Genomic DNA, 17,318 nt, shown 5'->3' with positions numbered 1-17,318 from the left:
ATATAATTTTGCCGACAAAGGTCCATCTAGGCAAAGCTATGGTTTTTCCAGTGGTCATATACAGATGTGAGAGCTGCTCCGTAAAAAAGACTGAGCACTGAAGAATTGAGGCCTTTGGATTGTGGTGTCGGAGAAGATTCTTGAGAGTCCCTTACACAGCAAGGAGATCCAACCAGTCAATCCGAAAGGAAATCAGTCCTGACTATTCATTGGAAGGACTGATACTGAAGCTGAAGCTCCAATACTTTGACCACCTGATGCAATCAGCCGATTCATTGGAAATGACCCTGATGCTGGGAAAGATTGAGTGCAGGAGGAGAAGGGGGTGACAGAAGGTGAGATGGTTGGATGGTATCGCCAACTCAATGGACATGAGTTTGGGCAAACTCCGGAGACAGTGGAAGACAGGGAAGCCTGGTGTGCTGCAGTCCATGGGGTCCCAAAGAGTTGGACATGACTTAGTGACGGACCAACAACAAACCTTAATTACTTCCTTAGTGGTTCCATCTCCAAATACAGCCACCCTGGAGGTTATGGCTCCAACACATGAATTTGAGATAGAGAAACTTTCAGTCCATAACAATGAGATAAATACCATTATCCTAATTTTACAGAGAAAGAAACTGTAAGGAATTTGATTTGCTTTCTCATGCAATGAGTGCTGTGATTGGGATTGGAACCAGACCTGCCTGACTCAGAGCTGGGGCTCTTCCCTCAATGCCACATGGCCTCCTGCGCCTTATTCTTCAGAAGGCCAGTGCGCATCGGCCTTGAGACAGCCCAGGAATGGATGAGCTCTTGCAGGTCATCGCCCAGCCCAATTCACCACTGAAGGAGACCTGATAGAGGTGTGGGAGTGCAGACCTATGTCGTAACAAGATATGCACTTTTCTGGAGTGGAGCCAAAGCTGGGGTGGGGGTGTGTGTGCCATGACCAAGGTGGTCAAGGACCCGGTATATTTGTTTGACGGGGCTGCTGTAACGATGCACACAGGTTGGGGGCCTTACACAGTGGATGTTTATTTCCTCACAGTTCTGGAGACTAGAAATCCAAGGTCGAGGTGTCAAGCTTTCTCCTGAGGATGCTCCCCTTGGCTTGCAGACAGCCGTCTTCTCCCCGTGTCCTCACATGGTCTTCCTTCCGTGTGTGTCTGTGTCCTAATCTCCTTTTCTTCTTTTCTTTAAAAAAATTTTTTTTCTTTACATTATTTTTATTTATTTAGCTGAGCCAGGTCTTTGTTGCAGCATGAGGAATATATATATATATATTTTTAGTTGTGGCATGTGGGATCTATTTCCCTGACCAGGTATTGATCTCGGGGCACCCTGCCTTGGAAGCGCAGTCTTAGTCACTGGACCACCAGGGAAACCCCTCATCTCCTCTTCTTTTAAGAACAAAAGTCTTGTTGGATTAGGGTCTACCCTAATGACCTCGTTTAAACTTAATTACCTCTTTAAAGGCCCTGTCAACAAATAAAATCATGTTCCGATGTACTGGGGTGGGAACTTCAGCACATGAATTTCAGGAGGGGGCACTAAACACACAGGGTACTGGCCACCCATCAGCAGAGGGCGATAATGCTTGCAGTCCAGCTCCCAGGACAGTGATGACCAGATCTTCAGTCTCCCTAGGAGAATGCTTCCAGAAACACAGTGTGTTTCTCCTGGGAGTACCCCAGTTCACTTGTTACCCCAACTACTTCCAAATAGCAAGGCAAGAAAAGAAAGCAACAACTTTTAATGTAATAAAACAATGTTCTGTTTCTGAACTGTGGGATTGTTTTCCTGTAATCAGAAAACATTTTTCTCCCCTCTGTTAGATAGCATCTCTTTCAGCGTTCTGTTTGCTTTTTCTCCCAGCCCTTGCCTTCTGTCCCCTCCCATCTGGCAATTACCAGTGAGTTACATAAATTGGTTTCCTTACCTATCATTATGCATAGGAGTGGCTGGCCCTCATACGTAGGGTACATGCTGTCCTCCGGGAAGGGCACAGTTACGAAACCAAATCATACCAGGACTTTAGAAATATTTGGAGAAAGATACAGAAGCACCCATGAGCCTGGCACATTGAAACAACTGTTTTCACCTTGCCTTGTGGTTTCGCAGCCACGTTTATGTATTTTGTTCATTATCTGTGAGGATCCAGACAGGAAAGCAGGAACTAAATCAAATTGTTTTAACAGAGAAAATTTAATATAGAGAATTGTCTAAACAGGAGTTAGAGAACTCAAGAAAGCCAAAAGGCAACACAGAGAAAGATGTTGTAGGGAGCTGCTACCTACCACTCCTTAGGGAGTTTCCCTGGTGGCTCAGTGCTAAACAATCCACCTGCCAATGCAGGAGATGTGGGTTTGATCCCTGGGTTGGGAAGATCCCCTGGAGGAGGAGAGGGCAACCCACTGAAGTATTCATGCCCAGAGAACCCCACGGACAGAGGAGCCTGGCGGGCTGCAGTCCATGGGGTCACAAAGAGCTGGATATGACTCAGTGACTAAACAACAGCAAGAAGTCAGAGAGAGAGCTCTTTCTCTCCACCATATGAGAACATGCAAGAAGGTGGCCATCTGCAGCTTGCAAGAGGTCCCTCACTAGACAGCAAATCCGCCAGCATCTTGATCTTGGAACTTCCAGCCTCCAGAACTGTGGAAAATAAATGTCTGTTGTTTAAGCCGCCCCATGTGTGGTGTTTTGTTGTGGCAGCCTGAACTAGGAGAGCTCCTCTTCCTGGCACCAGAGACTCCTGCCCAAGTACACGCCTGTGTGTTCGGTCACTAAGTCATGTTCAACTCTCTGCAGCCCCACGGACGGTAGCCCGCCATTCTCCTCTGTCCATGGGATTCTCCAGGCAAGGATACTGGAGTGGGTTGCCGATTCCTCCTCCAGGGGATCTTCCCAACCCAGGGATCAAACCCAAGTGGATTCTTTACCACTGTGCCAACTGGGAAGCTCATGCACAGGTGTGTTCACAGAGAGAAATGGGTCCCTGGGAAAGAGCCTAGGTCACTTACACCTAGTTTTTAAGAGCTTCCCCTGCAGTGAGTCCTGTGGTTAACATTCACACCAGGCACATGTATCTCCACACTCCATGCTTATTCTCAGAGATCTATCCACATACCTCGTTATCACCAGATCACTCTAATCACCGGTTTTCCAATCCTGTTCTAAGTCCCTGCGTGCATATGTGCTGAGTCACTTCAGTTGTGCCTGACTCTTTGCTGTCCTATGGACTGTAGCCCCACCAGGCTCCTCTGTCCATGGAATTTCCCAGGGAAAATTACTGGAATGGGTTGCCATGCTCTCCTCCAGGGGATCTTCCCAACCCAGGTTCAAACTCATGTCTCTTGTGTCTCCTGCATTGGCAGACAGTTTCTTTACCACTAGTGCCATCTGGGAAGGCCCTAAGTCTCTGACCACTTGCCAAACCATCAGCCCCTCCCCAGGAATCAATGTGGACCTGTGCTTCTGATTCCCTCTCTATAGAGAAGAACAGATATTCTGATTAGAGTTCTTCCTGCTGTCCAATCAGGGGCACTCCTGATTGGGTTAGTAAGCAGCATGCCATTTCCGCTTTGTGTGTGATGCAGAATGCATCATCATCTGTGACGAGGGCGAGGCCTTTCTCTCCACCATCAGCGAGTCCTAAACGATCCTGTGAGGCCATGCACATGGAGTGAACAGGAAGAGATGCCAGAGAGTCTGAGAAACCTGCTCATGCAAATTACCTGTGCCTTCTGAGCCTGTTTGAGCCCGACTGTATAATACCATTTCCACCTGGAAATGTGCGTCTCTGTCTACGGCCATACCCCCTTGAACGCGCCCCATCTCGTCTGATCTCGGAAGCTAAGCAGGGTCAGGCCTGGTTAGTACTTGGATGGGAAATGTGCGTCTCTGAGCTCCAGCATCCCTGCCATTATGACACAGGGCATCAGGTAACGTCAGTCCGTGATAGAACACTGGAGTCCCATGGCCCTAGGACATCCCATGGCTGAGTATTCAGTGCCTGTCAGGCCCAGTAAAAGGCCAGGACTTATTCTCAAAAGGAGAATAATCTGTGGATGAGGGCAAGGCTTTGCTATTAAACCTTAAGGTTCTGCTCTGTGATTCCCCTATTGAAGCTTGTCAGAGGCTTCATACCACATCATCAGTTTCCATAGAAACCTCACGCATCATGGATCTTCTGGGTCACAAGGCCTAAATGACACAGCATCTAACTCTGGAGCCTGCTGCAGGTATCCTACCAGCCTCTGAGCCTCCCTCAAAACTGGGAGCCTGATGTTTCAAAATAGCATATTCAGTATAATATGTTCCGTTTAAAATAAAAAAGACCCACCAAGCATTATCATGTCTCTGTCAGTGGTACGAGATGAGAGGAGCAGCATCTTGTTTTCCTTTTGAAGAGGGCATCCCAGCGCGCTCTGTTGAGACCATAGGGCCCGTCTCTCAGCTCTGCCTTGCATCTGTTTTCTTACTAAGGCATCGAATTTTACGTTAGATACATCAGTACATGTGCTCTTTGCAACCCCATGGACTGTAGCCCATCAGGCTCCTCTGTCCATGGGATTTTCCAGGTAAGAAGACTGGAGTGGGTGGCCATTTCCTCCTCTAGGGGAAATGAACCTCCTCCTAACCCAGGGATTGAACCCTTGTCTCCTGCGTCTCCTGCATTAGTGGAATGCTTTACCACTGAGCCACCTGGGAAGCCCCAAGTACTTTTGTTTTGACATTTAAATGGGCAAATAGCTAACACTGAATTGTTTGCTATTGTAGAGTCCTAGAGCTTACAAGTAGAACTTAGATTCTAGTTCTAGAAATCCAGACCGATGTTGGGAACTTCCATGAGTATTAACACGAGTCAGTGGTGAGTTCAGATTAGAGTGTATGAACAGAGTCTTCCTTCTCATCAGCGATGAGCCTCTGCTTAGCTCTTGGGAAGTACATTCACATGGGATATCTGAGATGGAATCCTTACAACTGAAGAAAGATTTGAGAAATCAGTGTTTGGAAGTTTTTATCCTTGGTGAATATGGTTATAGCTGAAATGCAATGAAATTTATACTAAAATATTAAAGTACATTAAAGTATATTTATAGTATTACAGTATACTAACATTATAGTATAACTATAATGTATATTTTATAGTATATTATACTAAGATTAGATTATCTATAATTAGATTATCTTATAATCTATAATTAGATTAGTTATACTAGAATATATAATATAGTATAATTATAATATATATATAATATAGCTATACTATAGTATATAAACTATATATTATAGTACGGCATACTACAATATGGGCTTCCCAGGCAGTGTTAGTGGTAAAGAACCCACCTGTCAGTGCAGTAGACTTAAGAGACATGGGTTCGATCCCTTGATCGGGAAGATCCCCTGGAGGAGGGCATAGCAACCCACTCCAGTATTCTTGCCTAGAGAATCCCATGGACAGAGGAGCCTGGTGGGCTACAGTCCATAGGGTTGAAAACTGCAGCAACTTAGCATGCATGCACGCACACTATAATATATAACATTACTCTGCTTCATAGACATATGCCGCCGGTAGCACCTGTCCTGTAGGACTTGGACTTGGGGGTCATTTCCGAATGCTAATTATTGGGGAATACGGTAGCACCTGTCCTGTAGGACTTGGACTTGGGAGTCATTTCTGAATGTTCATTATTGGGGAATAGTGTCTGTCTGTGCCCTTTCTAACTTGATAAGGGTTGATCAGAGTCAAGGATACAGATCACCACACTTTCTCTTAGGCAGTTTCCCTTTGTGTTAAAGGAGTGTCTGCTGTGAATTCTATGACCTTCCTGTGAGAACTCTGTTAATAACACAAGGATTCTGATTCTTGACACTGATAGCAGTGTCAGCCAAGTTCTCAATTAATGCTGTATGGCCCAGGGTTGAAATGCAGCCAAGTTTTATGCTCATGCATTCATGCCCCTATGTATTGATATTTCTTAAAGAATATGACAGCTACTACTATATTCTCCTTAGCAGTTACAAGGGTGGGGTGACTCATGAATTGCATTCCTTCTGGCCTCAGGTAGCCTGAAGCCTCTGAAAAGTGCCTTTTGCTTTCCAAGATGATAATCAAGACACTGGAGACTGCGCCTTTCAATTCTTCTTTCTGAGAACTCATTCTAATTGCTACAAGTCCACTTCCTATAAACAGATTAGTATCCTGATTGCGATGTTTACACCAACTTAATGAAGTTTTCATCATTGTATTGAATGTGGTTTAGCAACAGCTATACTGAGCACTGGCAGAAACCTCGGAATGTCCAGTACTGAACTGCAAATCCAAGAGTTTGTTTGCTACAGTTCTCTATAAAATGTCAAAGAAACACACCAGCTACTTGCTTCAAGTTCTATTTTTGAAAGCAAAATAGAGCAGCTTTATAAATTCCTAAAAAGGGGGAAAAAGGAATTGAAAGAGCCAATAGAATACGTTTTCTGGCTTCCCTTAAAAATAATGGGCTTTGGTAGAAATGTACAGCCATCATTTTTGATGGCTAGGACACAGACAAAAAACAATTTAAAATGGGAACAAGGTTGGTTTACGATATTATATTAGTCTTAGATGGGCAACGTAGGGCATGACTTACATTTTGTAACTGGAGTTTGTGCCGCTGAATCACCTGTTTTGTCTCTGGCTCCCATGGTAACCACTAGGTTCTTTTCTGTACCTATTACTCTGTCCTGTTTTGTTGAGTTTGTATAGCTATTTGGGGTCCTCTTTTTTTTTTAAACTTAATTCCACATATAAGTGAAATCATATGGTATTTGTTTTCCTCTGATTTATTTCATTTAGCATAATACTTTCTAGGTTCATCCATGTTGTGGAAAATGGCAAGATTTTTTTACCTAAGTATAGTCCATTAAAATATATATATTTATATCTTTATCCATTCATCTATTGATGGACACAGGCTGCTTCCCTATCTTGGCTATTGCAAATAATGCAGCAATAAACATGGGAGTGCATATATACCTTTTTTGAATTGGTGTTTTTGTTTTCTTTGGATAAATATCCAGAGGTGGAATTGCTAAATAATATAGTAGTTCAATTTTTATTTTTTGAGGAACCTCCATATTGTTTTCCACCAATTTACGTACCCGTCAGCAATGTACTAGAGTTCCCCTTTCTCCACAACCTTGTTAATTTTGTTACTTGTAGATGTTTTGCTGATAGCCATTTTAACAAGTATGATGCTATCTCATTTTGGTTTTGATTTGCATTTCTCTGATGATTAGCACTGAGGAGCATTTTTTTTTCATGTCCCTGTTGCCCATCTATATATCTTCTTTGGAAAAATGTCTACTGAGGTCTTCTATGCATATTTAATTGGTGTTTGCTTTTATGATATACTGAGTTGTGAGAAGTGTTTATACAGCTTGGATATTAACTCCTTATCGGTCATATTACCTACAAATATTTTCTCCCGTTCAGTAGGTTGTCTTTTTGTTTTATCAATGATTTCCTTTGCTGTGCAAAAGCTTTTAAGTTTAATTAGATCCCACTTGTTTATTTTTGCTTTTTTTAAAAAAAATTATTTTAAACTGGATTATAATTGCTTTACAATGTTGTGTTGGTTTCTGTCATACAACAACATGAATCAACCACAAGTCTACATATGTCCCTTCCCTCGTGACTCTTGCTCCCACCCACCACTATTTTTGAATTTATTTATTTTGCCTTAGAAGGCCAATTCAAAAAAGATTATTTCAACAAGTGATGTCAAAGAGTGGTCTGCCTCTGTTCTCGTCTAGGAGTTCTGATGTGCACTGAGGTGCCTGCCTGGGACATGAACTTAATTATGGGAGTGGGGAGGCTTAATTCTCCCTGAACCTTGAAGGGATACACACCAGCATCTCATGTTTATTTCCTATAATTAAAATGGTAGAGCATGTGAGCCTTAAGGCAAGGGAAATGAAGCTTTGTTAGACAACATCTCCTCCTCCAATGAGTGTAAATATCAACACAGGTACATCCAAACCACTTTTGTTTTCTACTAACAAGTTCTGAATAATAGTGTTTAGTTTTCTCCCAAACTTCAGAGTATGAACAGCAGCTAGCAACTGAACAAGAGTCCAGTTCTTGCAAACATTTCACAAGTACCACACTGCCTCCATAGAGGATGAAATGGATGTTAAGGTATGTAGTGAACTACCATGCTCTCAAGTTGTAGTAGTCACAGATATTAGTGCCGGCTTAGTCGCTAAGTCACTCCTGGCTCTTACAGCCCCATGGACTGTATCCCACCAGGCTGCTCTGTCCATGGGATTCTCCAGGAAAGAATACTAGAGTGGGTTGCCATGCCCTCCTCCAGGGGATCTTCCAGACCCAGGGATCAAAGCTGCATCTCCTGCATTACAGGTGGATTCTTTACTGACTGTGCCAGCAGGGAAACCCCTCAGATATTAGTAGGAAACTCTAATTGGTTGACATTGTTTATTATCAGGCTCCATATACAGTAACTGTCAATCTTTTTTCAATATTTTTTTTTCTTTTTGGCTGAACCATCCAGCATTTGGGATCTTAGATTCCTGACCAGGGACCAAGCTGGCACCCCCTGCATTGGAAGCGAGGAGTCTTAACCACTGAATCACCAGGAAAGTGCCCAGGAAACTGTCAGTTTTGGCTTTCTGTGTATCTTTGGAGATGCAACACCAGCAGTTTATCTGAAATTTGCAAGCAAACTTGTAGTTTTGCTCATGGTTCAGAGCAAGTGTGATAAAAGGAAGCTAGTCCCATGACATCTTGCCATTAGTACATCTATCTTTGTCTGTCTCTCTTTTTCCTGTTGTAGGTTTTCCTTGAATGCCTGACTGCTTGTTTACATCTACACAAGGCAATAAAATGACTGATTTGGAGGTGACCTGCTAACTAGAGAGAGGGTAAGCCGTTACATAAGTGCCCTGCAAATGGTGTCTTTATTCTTGGTTGACTGAGCAGCAGGCAGCTTGTGTATTTTTTTTTAATGTTTTTGGTCACACCCTGCGCCATGACAACTTCTAGGTGTGGCATGCAGGATCTTGGTTCTTTGATCAGGGATCGAACCCGTACACCCTGCGGTGGAGGTGCAGAGTCCTAACCTCTGGACGTCAGAAGTCCCTCATTTTTAAAAAGAGTATCGCTAGTTTATGTTTTGTTCTTTTTTCTGTCTTTTCTGGTGGTGTGTTAGGGAGGAGACTGGGGACACCTACTTATACTTTCTCTGCTTGCTTTGTGTCGGTTGTCAGGGCGGATGGGTGGAGAACGTTTATGTCCACAAACCTTCCGTAAAGCCTCTGTTTCTGGTCACATCCTGCTTGTCTGCAGAGCAAGCCTGAGGCTTTCAGGGCTGGCTTCCAAGTCATCCACACTCAGCTCGGCTTCCCTGGTAACCCACTTCTGTTTACTCCCCATCTTTCAGAGATGTATTGGCAATCTCTTATCTACGGCTGAACTTCCATTCCCTTCATAAACTTTACAGATTTGGCAGTAAGCCTATTAGTAGCAGGATGGTGGGTTTCAAAGTAAGTAAATGAAAGATTTATCATTCTACTGCACTCCGAGTGATGGTTTTCAGACTTTAGGATCCAGGCCAGCTTTTCACAGCAAACATACCTGATTCAAATCAATTAGCACAACCTCACCATGGTACAGGGGAATGAAAATGGTGGGATTTCAGAAGTAGCCTTCATCCTTTTGGGCATTCGCTTTGTTCTATTGTCTTCCTGCATATCGATTCTTTTCGACCAGATGTGGGCTTCCCAGGTGACTCAGTGGTAAAGAATCTGCTTGCCAAGGCAGGAGACACAGGAGACGTGGGTTTGATCCCTGGGTCAGGAAGATCCCTTGGAGGAGGAAATGGCAGCCCACTGCAGTATTCTTGCCTGGGAAATCCCATGTACAGAGGAGCCTGGCGGGCTACAGTCCACCGGGACTTGGGGACTGAGCACACATGCATGTGCTGTATAACAAAATCTTATATAAAAAAATCTCCATCTGATATCAAAAAATTTTTAAAAATTCCAATAGTAATTTTAATTACTGATGGATACAACTGCCTATACTTTCATTAGTCAACTTGTATTACTTTTGAGTTTATAGCCCAAACCAGCACTATCGAAGAGAAATGTAATGTGAGCCAGGAATATAATTAAGATTTTTCTAGTAACCATGCTAAAATAGTAAAGAAATGGAAAATTAACCACTTCTAGTTATTGGCCATATATATGTGTGTGTACATATATATATATGTATTAGAGAGAACAGATTTAAATCCATAATTGGCATTCTGAAGAGAAAATTCATTAAAATTATATAAAACATATTGCATTGCATTGTATTAAAATGTTCATAAGTATCATATGGGCTTCCCTGGTGACTCAGTGGTAAAGAATCTGCCCGCAGTGCTGGAGACCCGGGTTCGCTCTGTGGGTCAGGAAGATCCCTGGAGGAGGGCATGGCAACCCTCTCTAGTTTCTTGCCTGGAGAATCCCATGGACAGAGAAGCCTGGTGGGAGGCAGCCCATGGGCTCACACGGAGTCGGACAGGACTGAGTGACTCAGCAGCAGCAGGCATCGTATTGATTACTGTTTCTGGTCCTTCCCAAGTTAGACAGACACGGTTTACAAGTACTATGCTTTGCTTTTCAGTCAGTAGATAGCTACTAACAAAGTCAGAAATTATAAAAGTTTTGTTTAAAGAAAATTAATATCACCAGTTTTCTTCTACTTAAAAGCATTCTTTAATTGCCAGTATTTTTTAAATATGTGGGCCTCTAGATTTAGAGATTTAGTTTTTTTCTTTTTTAATAAAACTGGGTCCCTAGCCTTCATTTCCTTTAATACAGTGACTAATTAAACAATTTTTGTTGTTCTTTAGTTGCTAGGACATGTCTGATTCTTTGCACCCCATTGACTGTAGCCTGCCAGACTACTCTGTCCACAGAATTTCCCAGGCAAGAATACTGGAGTGGGCTGCCATTTCCTCCTCCAGGGGATCTTCCCAACCTAGGGGTTGGACCTGCATCCCCTACTTGGCAGGTGGATTCTTTACCATTGACCTTTCTATAAAATCATAAGGACTTCTAAATGGCCAAAGACATATTAAAATATATTTATGCTCATTAGTAGTAAAATAGAAATTAAAATTAATAATAATTAGATATGTTTACCTCATTTATGTTAATTGATTTTACATAATGATAGTACTCAATCTGGCAAGACAACAAGTGGTGGAAGTGAAAACTGTGACCTTTTTGGAGCAAAATTTGGCAATGAATATAAAAAACCTTAACTCTGTGTATGAGTTTTTCAAATAATTTTGCTTTTAGGAGTTTATCCTAACTAAAGAATCACTCATGCTTGAAAGAATGTAATTGAAAGAATATAATCACAGTGTTACTCTTTTCTTTTTTTTTTTACCAGCTGTTGGCACCAATGTAAATATCTAAAATAGGAAATTTGTTTAATCACTTATCACAGTTATGAATGGAAATCAGTATAGCTTAAATAATGTTGTAGAATATTTAGTAGCTTGGAAAAATCCTCATAATAAAGTTACAAAAAAGAGAAACTTTACAAAAGAATGTTGATGACATGAATCTTTGTTGTTCACTTAATTTTTCATTTATGTAAAAAATAATCTGGAAGGGTGTGCAGGCACAGTTTATTGTCAGAAAGAAAACAAAAATAAATTAATAGACTGTTTTTGATTTTATTAAAAAATTTTTTAACTTATATTTTGCTATGCCATGCATCTTGTGGGATCTCAGTTCCCTGACCAGGGATTGAACCCAGGTCACAGCAGTGAAAGTACTGAATTTTAACCACTGGATCACCAGGGAATACTCTAGACTATTTTTTAGAGTACTATTAATTCATAGAAAAATGAACAGAAATCATAAATAGTTCTCATGTCCATTCACCCCAATGCCTCAATTTACCTTATTATTAACAATTTCCATTAGTGTGGTACATTTGTTACAACTGATTAGCCAATATTTTTTTTTGATTAGCCAATATTAATATTTTATTATTAAATAAAATCCATAGCTTACATCAGGGTTCACTTCTTCTGTTTAGAGTCTATGAGTTTTGACAAACTTGTAACATCATGTGTCTGTAATTATGGGATCACGCAGAATAGCTTCACTGCCCTCAGATCTCCTGTCCTCCACTTATTCCTCCTTTGCTCCTTCTCCCTGAACCCCTGGCAATTACTCATCTTTTTGCTGTTTCGATAGTTTTGGCTTTTCCAGAATGCCATATCGTTGTAATCATACAACAATGTAGCTTTTCAGATAGGCTTCTTTCACTTAGCAATATGCATCTAAGTTTCCTCATCTTTTTGTGGCTTAATAGCTCATTTCTTTTAATTGCTGAATAATAATCCATTGTCTGGATATACCACAATTTGTTTATTCATTCATTTATTGGAGGACATTTTGGTTGACTCCAAGTTTCGGCAGGTTTTTGGGTAGACATATTTTCCGCTCCTTTGGATAAGTACCAAGGAGTGTGATTACTATATTGTATGGTAAGAGTGTGTTTAGTTTTGTAAGAAACCACCAAACTGTCTTCAAAAGTGTATGTACCATTTTTATCCTCATCAACAATGAATGAAATTTCCTGTTGTTCCACATCTTTGCCAGCATTGGTGTTTTAGTGTTTTGGATTTGGGCCACTTTGATAGGTATGTTAGTGGTACCTTATTGATCTAACTGATTTGCAGTTCAATAATGGCATATGATGTTGAGCATCTCTTCATATGCTTATTTACCATCTGTATATTTTCTTTGATGAGATGTCTGTTGCCCATTTCTTAATTTGGTGCTTGTTTTTTTACTGTTGAGTTTTAAGATTTCTTTGTATATTTTGGATCACATCCCTTATCAAATATTTTTTTGCAAATATTTTCTCCCAGTCTGTGACTTATTTCTGTCTCTGAACAATACCTTTCACAGAGCAGAATTTTTTAATTTTAATGACATTAAATCATCAATATTTTTCTTCCATGGATTGTGTTTTTTTGTGTTGTATCTCAGAAGTCATCACCAAACCCAAGGTCACCTAGACTTTCTCCTATGTTATTTCCTGCGAGTTTTATAGCTTTGTGTTTCACATTTAGGTCTATTAACCATATGAGCTAATTTTTATGAAAGATGTCTCTCCAGATGTTGTTTTTGTGTTTTTTTTTTGCATATGCAAGTCCATTAGTTTCATCTTCATTTGTTGAAAAGACCATCTTACTTCATTGAATTACCTTTGCTCTTCGTCAAAGATCAATTGACCATAATTATGTGAGTCTATTTCTGGGCTCTCTTTTCTGTTCCATTAATCTATTTGTTCTTTCACCAACACCCCACAGTTTGGATTACTGTAGTTTTTAGTAAATCATAAAGTCAAGTAGTGTCAGCCCTCCAACTTGGTTCTTCTCCTTCAACACTGTGTTGGTTATGTTATGTTTGTTGCCTCACCACATAAAATTGAGAATCAATTCATCAATATTCACAAAGTAGCTTTCTGAGATTTTGCTTGGTGTTGCATTAAATCTATCAGAGAAGGCAATGGCACCCCACTCCAGTACTCTTGCCTGGAAAATCCCATGGACCGAAGAGCTTGGTGGGCTGCAGTCCATGGGGTCACTAAGTCGGACACGACTGGGCGACTTCACTTTCACTTTTCACTTTCATGCATTGGAGAAGGAAATGGCAACCCACTCCAGTGTTCTTGCCTGGAGAATCCCAGGGATGGAGGAGCCTGGTGGGCTTCTGTCTATGGGGTCGCACAGCGTCGAACATGACTGAAGCGACTTAGCAGCAGCAGCGTTAAATCTATAGATAAAGTTAGGAAGAACTGACCTCTTGACAATAGTGGATCTATTCACCAACATGAAATATCTCTCCAATTGTTAATATTTAGCTCCTTTGAGATTTCTTTCACCAGAGTTTTACAGTTTTTTTCTATAGGTCTTGTATTATATATATATATATATATTTTTTAGAATTATACCTAAGTATTTCACTTTTTTTAGTGCTATTGTAAATACTATTGCATTTTTAGTTCCAAATTCCAGTTGTTCATTGCTGTTAATAAGCTTAATTCCAACAGATCACAAGTATACAGGAAGATGAGACCAGATACCATTTCTCTTACCTACCAAGTTGTTTTAAGTAAATATATTTTTCTGACAACTTAGTTAAGATCTTGAATCAGAGTTTTATTTTAATCTTGCTGAAAGGAAAAGGTTAATTAAGATATTCTAAGATTTCATTTTTGGGAGACACATTTAAAGGAAAAAAGAATGGTTAGTTAATCATTGTTAAACTATACACAAAATGTTATGCTAGATAAAAAGAAAGGAATACTTGTCCAAAGGGTTTATTGTCCCAGCTGGCATAGTTTGAGAGAGCATGGGCACACTATTAATGATTACACTGAGATAACCCAGGACTTTACCCTGCACCCAGGGTTGCCTGACCTCTAGACTCTTGACTGACAGTGCAAAGCATGGTTTCCCAGAACAAGTCTTAGTCCCATTAAGGTCTATCAGAAAATTGCTCAAGCATTTGATCAGAAATTTCTTTTCAGAATGAGTTTTGAATTACATCATATCAAAAAGCCCTGCTCCAGGCTGGACTTAGGACAATTTTCCTTTCACATTGCTTGTTAGTCTTTGTGGTGTCAGGTGGCTGCCTTGAGTACACCCACCCCCACCCCCGACCCCAGTATCTCTTCCTCTTCTTTTCTGCTCATACTCTTCTTTGTCTCCTCCTCAAGTTTTAGCCTCATGCTGGTGGTGCTCCATCCAATAACTCCATTGTAGTTAATAAGAATAGTGGCCACTATTCTCACTTGTTGTAGAGTGATTGCCATATAACATGTTCTGAATACTATATGCATATTTACTAATATGTGGCAGAGGATGAGATGATTGTGTGGCATGGCCAATTCAATGGACATGAATTCGGGCAAACTCAAGGAGATGATGAGGGGCAGGGAGGCCTGGCGTGCTGCAGTCCATGGGGTTGCAAAGAGTTGGACATGACTGAGCACCTGAACAACAATAATAAATTTACTAATTTAATCCCTACAAGAACCCTTTGAAGTAGGCACAGTTGTTCAGTGGCTAAATCATATCAGACTCTTTGCAACCCCGTGGACTGCAGCACACCAGGCTTCCCTGTACTTCACTATCTCCCAGAGTTTGCTCAAATTCATATCCATTGGATCGGTAATGCTATCTAATCATCTAACCCTCTGCCACCCCCTTCTCCTTTTGCCTTCAATCTTTCCCAGCATCAGGGTCTTTTCCAATGAGTTGGCTCTTATCAGGTGGCCAAAGTATGAACAGGATAAAAAGGCACAGTACGCATTGTATTTTAGTTGAGGAAATTGAGGCACAGAGAGGTTAAGTAGCTTGCGTAATGTCACAGAGCTAGTGAATGTTAAATTTGAATGCAGACAGGCTAGAGCCTTTCTTTTAACCACTCTGCTACAGAGAGGGGCATCTGTCAGACATATCTTTCTCTCTTTATAGATCATTTCATATCTGGGCAAAGTCAGCCAAGAAAGAAGGCTGGGACTAACAGGGATGGAAAAATTTTGGTCCATATTAAAAAAATATATACCTGTTTTAGTCTGCTCAGGGTGCTATAACAACATACCATAGACTGGGTGGTTTAAACAACAGAAATGTGTTTCTTACAGTTCTGGTGTCCAAAAGTCCAAGATCAAGGTTCTGGCTGATTTGGCCCCTGGTGAAACCTGGGTTCCGGCCTGTAGACAGCTGCCTTCGTGCTGTGTCTTCACCTGATCTCATCTGTGTGCAACACGAGGAGAGAGGAAAAGAGAGCTATGATCTCCTCCTCTTCTTGTGAAGATGCTAATCTCATTGTGGGGGCCCCACACCCTAACTCCTCTCCCAGAGGGCCCACCTTCTAATAGCCTCACACTGGGAATGACGACTTCAACACATGAGTTTTGGAAGAATACACTTTCAGTGCATAACAACACCCTCATCTACAATGCACTGGAATAACACTCATGAACCAGGTAACAGCGGCTATCTCTGTGTCACAGGAGAAGAGGGGATATGTTTTTACTTGGTTGCAGTTTTCTTCATAAGAAATTTAACTTTTACATAAGGTGACACATGCTACTACCACACCTCAGAGTTGAATTTGTGTGTGTGTGCTCGGCTTCCCTTGCGGCTCAGATGGTAAAGAGTCTGCCTGCAATGTGGGATACTTGGGTTTGATCCCTGGGTTGGGAAGATCCCAAGGAGAAGGAAATGGCAACCCACTCCAGTATTCTTGCCTGGAGAATCCCATGGACAGAGGAGCCTGGTGGGCTACAGTCCATGGGGTCACTCAGTGTGTGTTCAGTCGTGTCTGACTCTTCACGACCCTGTGGACTGTAGCTTGCCAAGCTCCTCAGTCCATGGGATTTCCCAGGCAAGAATATTGGAATGGTTTGTCATTTCCTCCTCCAGGGGATCTTCCTGACCCAGAAATCGAACCACTGTCCCCTATATTGGCAGGTGGATTCTTTACCACTCAGCCACCTGGGAAGCTCCCAGAGTTGAATGATGACCTCCAAATGTGTTTCTCCCTTGGTTTTGCATTGAAGTGGGAAACATTTTCAATGAATTTCAGGACAAAGAATTTACAACAAATGTCATCCTTGAAAATAGGTGAAGCGACACTGTGGCATTTAAATGCACACGGAGTGTGGGCTCTGGCTTTTATGGAAGTTACAAACTGACTGAGCTAAGTTTTCAGCCCAGGCCAGAGTCAGTTCCTTCACATACACACAGATCATTGTTGTTGAATGCCCGTACCATCCATTATTTCAAGTTCACTCTGGGTCTAAGCATAGATCATTCTCTCTCCTATTTAAGAACAAGCAGAAGAGGCTCCTGGGAACTGGCAATTAAGAACGGCATAAATCAAGCTGGAAAATTGCCCATGATTTCAACCATTTGTTCGGACACTTTGCTTATTTCTCATCTTCTCTGCTTTTCCATAATTCCATCTCTTTTTTTTTGTTGTTAATGCAGGATTCAATTATGGAGGGCTGCTTTATCTTTCTTTTATGAATGTAATAAATGAAAAGAAAAAAGCTATAGAGTTAAGAAAGCTGCATCAAGAGTCCACGGGTATCTAAAGAGACAGAAAAGTAATGAGAAAGTTTTCAGAGAGAACAATGGCAGAGAGATGACCAAAATTATGGGTCAGCATATCCCTCAGAGGTTGGCGTCTCTCTGTGGTGTTACTGGCATTAGCATAATAGCTTAAAGTTATTAGTTTTT

The 17,318-nt window shown here is 41.3% G+C and overlaps 1 long non-coding RNA gene across 1 annotated transcript in view; it reads left to right on the top strand.

Annotated features, from left to right (window-relative positions):
- The first annotated feature begins 2,516 nt into the window (after nucleotides 1–2,516).
- LOC139032464 (uncharacterized) overlaps nucleotides 2,517–17,318 on the top strand; it is a 46,095-nt gene continuing 31,293 nt past the window's right edge. Inside the window, exon 1 of the long non-coding RNA XR_011485016.1 lies at nucleotides 2,517–2,957. This is a non-coding gene — a long non-coding RNA (uncharacterized lncRNA). The remainder of the gene's footprint in view (nucleotides 2,958–17,318) is intronic.

This window comes from Odocoileus virginianus, chromosome 31 (assembly GCF_023699985.2).
Source record: "Odocoileus virginianus isolate 20LAN1187 ecotype Illinois chromosome 31, Ovbor_1.2, whole genome shotgun sequence".
NCBI classification, from domain to species: domain Eukaryota; kingdom Metazoa; phylum Chordata; class Mammalia; order Artiodactyla; family Cervidae; genus Odocoileus; species Odocoileus virginianus.
Note: the sequence above shows the minus strand (reverse complement) of the source record. Positions and strands in the feature narration are given on the sequence as shown.